Raw genomic sequence first — 6,000 nt, forward strand, 5'->3', positions numbered from 1 at the left:
GGGTCGGCTAACTGAGTCTGTTCAATTTCCTCTGTGGAAACATGACAGGTCCCATTCTAAATGATAACACTGACTCACAGTGTGGGAAGGTGAGCCTAACAAAGGGTGCCTTCTGCAAAAAAATATGTATCTTAACGTATGTGTAGCGATTTTATTGGTTATGAATGAGGAATTGATCCACTGTGGACCAGGAGTAATTGTGAATGTAGAATACCGCTCTGTGTTAGGAGCTCTTTCCTGCTGCACTTTTGCAGTTTATCGTTTTTTTCCTGACAAGGGAGCTCTGTTGAGCTGATCTGCCCACCATCTTAACTGCTTCCTTGACAATGGCTGACAACGGAGCAGATGTCCAAGCTGCACACATCTGTAACAGTCTGATATTCCTTAAGGCGCACACGCCCCCCTCCCTTCTCAGTCAATACATGCACAGACAAAGAGGTCACCTCTTATTTAGCTTGCAGTGATCCAATTATTTACTTTGATTATATCAAGATTATACTTTTTCTTTTGGTGTGGGTGCTGGATGGAAATTATCTTAGTTGACAAGAATTAATTACTGACGATGATGTTTTTAATGATGAGCGATAAGGAATTGGGATAACCCCGGTTCTTCATTAATCCAACACGTGTCCTGTTGTCATATTTTCAGAGTAATCAGTGAATTAATTAGTCCAATAATATGTAAGAATACTTTAGTGGGTGTAATTAACAAGTTAACACAAGGCAATTAGCAGCTCATTTATACGCTGCCTGCACCTAAAGGTGGCTGTAAACAGAGGAAGCACTTTCTTTACTACTTTTTTTAAAGTTTACCCAACCAGAAGTGATACTTTATTCCAGCTGCAAATAACAGCTCAGCAATTAAAATAATATACACTCACCTCTATGTAAAATACAGCTAACTGATTAAGAGCAGGGACTACAGAAAACAGCTCATTATTCTCCTCTAGCGGTTTTCAAGTCACATCGTCTATGGGATCAAGAGAACGCCATCCACTTAACAACTGTTAAGTTAATCAGTTTCTAAAATCTTACTTTTATTTGGCAAACTGCACCTCTGCAGCTCCACACTAAACCACCAAATCCTTTCAGGTGAGTTTCCTCGGGGCAAAATGTCATCAGATGCAGGTGTTTGATCTTCTATCTATTTGCGGGGCCCTGCAATTCAAAAAAAAAGTTTAAGGGGCCCTCTGATCCTCCGTAACCATGCGTAACAGCTTATTGCAAAGCGTCTCCAAAAGAGGTCTTAAAATGTGTGCAAGGACACAAACACGTGAATGGTCAGTGACATTGTGATGCAGCAAATGTGCTCCTGTTGGGATGACTTGTGTGCGTGCGTTTTGCGCGTGCGTTTCTCTTTCTTTCCTTTTTCTTCTTTCTTTTTAAGAGACACAGGCTGAGCAGCGAGGAGCGCTGAAGATTACACAGGATGACGTCTTCTACAACACTATTATGCCTACAAAAACTCAGTCATTCGGATCAAGCATGGGGTATTAGAGGATTTATGAGCAAATAGTCTCGCTGGAAAGCACAACACAGCCTGTACAACTCCACAGCCATTCAACAGACACTCTACTAATGCACTTCCTATTTTCTTTTAACCGACACGCACTCCGTGAGGGGTCTGGCTGTGTGCAAAAACAATACACTCCGCATGCCTTTGCCGAACAGCTACCTTTCGCCATGTAAAGGTGAGGAACGTAAATGTCAACACTGTAAGGAGGGAAACGCGGTCCGGTCGTGTCCACATTTGACACAGCGTGCTATATACGTGGTCAGAAATAATTTCCCTCCCGTGTGTACAACCCACCCCGACCGACCATTCCCCCATCTTCATGGCGCAGTAAGGTGGACACACATGGTCAGAGCCGTATGCGGACCCGAAACCCAACGGCGGCCAACTCTCTTTTGAACCCCCCTCCTCACCACCAACACCACCAACACCACCATCCCTCCTCCAAAACTGAATTACACGAGTTAAATCTGCACGGCTGGTGTTGCTTCTGTAAATGCAGTCTTACCTGGATGAATGGTATCAGATAGCAAGTTGAGAAGCCGACTTTTTTTTTTTTTTTTTTTTTTTTTAGGCACACGTCGGCGGCAGCATCATCCGCTTCGGGGATACGAAATAAGATTTGGAGTAATTCTGATTCCACCTTATTATTAATCCTCCGCGCGCTGCACGAGCGGCTTCTCTCGCGGGCTCTCTCTCTCCCCCCCTCTCTTTTTCTCTTTTAGGGGCAGGCGAGAAGAAACAACCGGATAGAGAGGAGTGATAGCCGAGCAGGGAACGAGCTACAATGTGTTGAAGCGAGTCCTTGTTTATTCAAATACGACGGAGCATAAACGCCGAGTAGGTGTCTAACTGCTTCTCTGCTTTATTTTACCTCTCTCTCTCTTTCTCTCTCTCTTTGGCTGTAGTCACACTATGTCTAACTCTCTTTTTTATAAAGGCGGGGTCTTGGGTCGTTTAAACCAATGACATAAACCAAGAAGAAGAAGAAGAAGAACACCCCCCCCACCACCACCACCGCCACCGTCTCTCCCCCCCCCTCTCTCTCTGTTACACACACACCTTCCTCTACCGCGGTGAGCATAAATGATGCGGTCATTTTTGGTTTCTTCCTCTGGAATGACCGCATCTCTCTCTCTCTTTTTAAAAGAGTTTTTAAAACTGAGATAGTTTTAGTTTCAGGTGAGGAGTGCTTTTCTTGGGGAATGCCTTTTTTTTTTAAATTGTGATGCTCAGAGCATTGAAGATAAGTTCAAGAACTCTTAAAAGTTAACTATCTGATGTATTGCTATATGTGGCTTTTTTGTCAAACTTCTGCTTCTCAGTTCTTAAAAACTGTACCAACTATTATTATTTTTTATTTTTTTTATCACTGTGTTGAGGCTATATTGTTTTTAAGTATAGTTCAGTTTCTCTGAGCTCATTGTTTTGGTTCCGTGGCCTGCTGTTATTATTTTTCTTTTTTTTTAAAAAAGATGATTTCACCTTTTATATAAATCACAGTAGAGTGCTAGTCAATTCAATGCATGTTTAGTTTTATAGTACCAAATCATATGATCAATAATATAATGCAATCTTTCAAGATTCGGCTCAAAACTAAAATCTGACTCTGTTCTGCACCTTGTCTTTTATCCTGTCTTTATGAGCCTGGTTCTGCAAGGGATTTCTTCTTGTTGAAAGGGAGATTTTTCTTCCCACTGTCACCAAGTGCTTACCCAAAAGGTTGTTTTTTGGAGTTTTCTCTTTATTATTGAGAAATTACAATATAAAACACCTTGAGGTGACTGTTGTTTTGATTTGGCGTTATATGAATAAGACTGAATTAAATTGCTCTACCCTGCATTTTCTAAGATGATTCCTTAGAAGCAAGCACTTTGCGACAGTGGTAAGGAAAAAAACTCTCTTTTAACAGGAACAAACCTCTGTCCTGCAAAAGTCTGAACCAATAGTAGAATAAGAAAGGGGTGGTTCAGGGTTCAGGGTCACCTGATCCGGCTTTAAGTATAGTTGCAGTAGCTAAAATTAAGCAATAGGAATAGGGCATTGACCAATGGGATCAAATCAAACATATTGGAATCATAATCTTAATCACTTAACAGCACCACCACAACACTTTCATCTCACTGCTCTGATCAGCGTTGTTTGGTGCACCACTCAGCCTTTTTCATTGAAAAGTTACAATAAAATCCCTGTAAAATTCCTGTCTTTCGCCAAATGGCAGAGAAAACCAGCATCTAGCCAATCATGAATAGTTTAGGAAGTTCTTTGCCTTTTATCTTCATTTTAAATCGCTGGCACGTCAAATCTCAAATACTTGGCGTTAACTGTAAAATATGCCATAGCAGTCAGTTCTGGCTGTTGGTCTGCCAGTGTTGCCTGAGAGCCAGATTATCTGTGTGTGGTCCAAATTTCAACTAGATGCGATGTCTGAGTGCACCGACCCCGACTTCCACTAACATGGATGACAAAATGTTGCATGCCTGTCACATAAATTCTACCCAACTTCATAGGGTGATAAAAATTTTACAAGCAAATATGTCAAAATTATTCTTTCTTTCTCTCCATACAATGCTACCACACAGAATTATGAATGTACCAGCAGTGCTTTAGTCTGCAGTCAATGTATAATTTATGGAATTGCTTTAACATACTACTAAGATGTTATAGGAGACTGTACAAGGCTGTGATATTTGTGTTTCACCCCATTACATTGTACCGATGATTAATGGTGCTTTTTAGTATGGATCACTGTGGGATGCTGCTGACTGAAAGCTCATAAAACAGCACAGCCAAGTGAGTAAAAGGTGAAGGAAGGGTAAACCTTGTAGATCTAAGGAGAGACACACTTAGATTTTTTTATGTTCGCTCTGTGTAGAGGGAGCGTTTTTACAGAAAAGGAGTTGTACAAATCTCAACAACCCAATATTGATTATGTTAGGAGTTCCTTTGCTTTCTCTAAAGTGATTATTCTGCAAGTAGTGCCGTGGCTTTTGTAAAGGCAGAGAATTTAATTTAGTCCTAGACATGGTTTAACTGTGCTGTACACTGGACTCACCCATGCTCAATTGATTTGACAAGAATATACAGCAAAGAGCACGTCCCCAGTTTTTTTGTGAAAGCGTGGGGCGCATGGAGGACAGCACATGATTGATTTTTACTATCTTTTTTTTTTGGAACTTGTTGCACAAACGACACACATTGATTCATATGATTAAACCATGAAGAGGTTGCCTCTGATAAACATTTTGAACGCTGCTACAGATTCAAGAAACCACAATGCATTTCTATATCTCATTCTCAATCTCATTACATTACAGAGCAAGCCATTTTTTTTTAACTTTCCTATTGCTCTATTCTGCCTGACCTCCCTTCTCTATTGGTCTCTCCATCAGTGATTGCCCACCTTTTGTCAGAACACTGGCTATATGTGGGGGCTGGGCAGCTTATAGCACAAGAAGACAAGAATTGAACCGAACTCGGTGAGATAATTGGAAAAACGGAAAATGGTGGCAGAAAACTGTGACTATTTTATGATATCAGATACTCCATTTTCACACTAAAGGAAGAAACACATCTACAGTAGTGCCACTTTGGAAATCCTTAATAATTTTCTATTTTTCCTTACAAAGCTGACCTGAAAACGTTTCGCACAAGTTGCAAAACAGAACCCAGTTAATTAAAAATGACAAAGTAGTGGTGTTTTTACAGAAAAACCATTGAGTGTTATTTATCTTTCTAACCCACCTTGTTTCCTGCAGCAGCATGCCTGTAGATCGCAGTTGAAAATTATCTTAATATGAGGTTCAAGTATAAATATGAGGCCTCTAAAGAATCCCTAAAGTCTGTCCTTCACAACACATGTCTGTGGAAATGTATCATGGCCCAAACAAAAGAGATTTCAGAGAACCTAAGAAAAGGAATTGATGCTCATTGAGCTGGAAAAGGTCACAAAACCATCTGTAACCATCTTTGGACTTTGCCTGTTATGTATCACAATCAGACAGATTGTGTACAAACGAAGGAAATGTGAGACCATTGTTACTCCCCAATAGCAAGATCTAGAACAGCCTCTGATATGCTGCATCTGAGCCATTACAGGTTGTTATCATAGATGGACAAATGAATTGTGAATTATATATAATTCTAAAGGAAAACTGCTCTCGAACTGAATGTCAAAAGAAGGTGAGTCATGCAGCAACCATTAGCACAAATGTTGATCCTGAAAAGTTTTGGAGCGGCGATGTCAAAGTCCTGTTCTTAATTTAGAATAAATGTTGAGGAAGTCCCCGAAGCAAGCAGTTTATGTGAGGAAGCTCACCGCCACATCACCAGTGGGCTAAAATTCTTCCAAGCCAGTATGCAAGCCTGATCGACGGTACTGGAAACCTTTAATTCATTTGTCTTTGTACTTTACTTACTTATAAGAAATGCTGATGCCTTAAGCCATATTTATGCAGAAACATAGAAAATTCAAAAGGATTTACAAA

General features: G+C 40.4%; 1 protein-coding gene across 1 annotated transcript in view; it reads right to left on the bottom strand.

Moving 5' to 3' along the window:
- Positions 1-2,374, bottom strand: part of LOC146626871 (C-terminal-binding protein 2) — a 96,640-nt gene extending 94,266 nt beyond the window's left edge. The window contains exon 1 of the mRNA XM_085361484.1: positions 2,022-2,374. The gene's annotated coding sequence lies outside the window, so the exon portion shown is untranslated. The remainder of the gene's footprint in view (positions 1-2,021) is intronic.
- Between the last annotated feature and the right edge of the window lie 3,626 nt (positions 2,375-6,000).

Source organism: Diplotaxodon limnothrissa, linkage group LG8 (assembly GCF_057381915.1).
Source record: "Diplotaxodon limnothrissa isolate DT_005_m linkage group LG8, D_limnothrissa_male_GT1.1, whole genome shotgun sequence".
Taxonomy (NCBI): Eukaryota; Metazoa; Chordata; class Actinopteri; order Cichliformes; family Cichlidae; genus Diplotaxodon; species Diplotaxodon limnothrissa.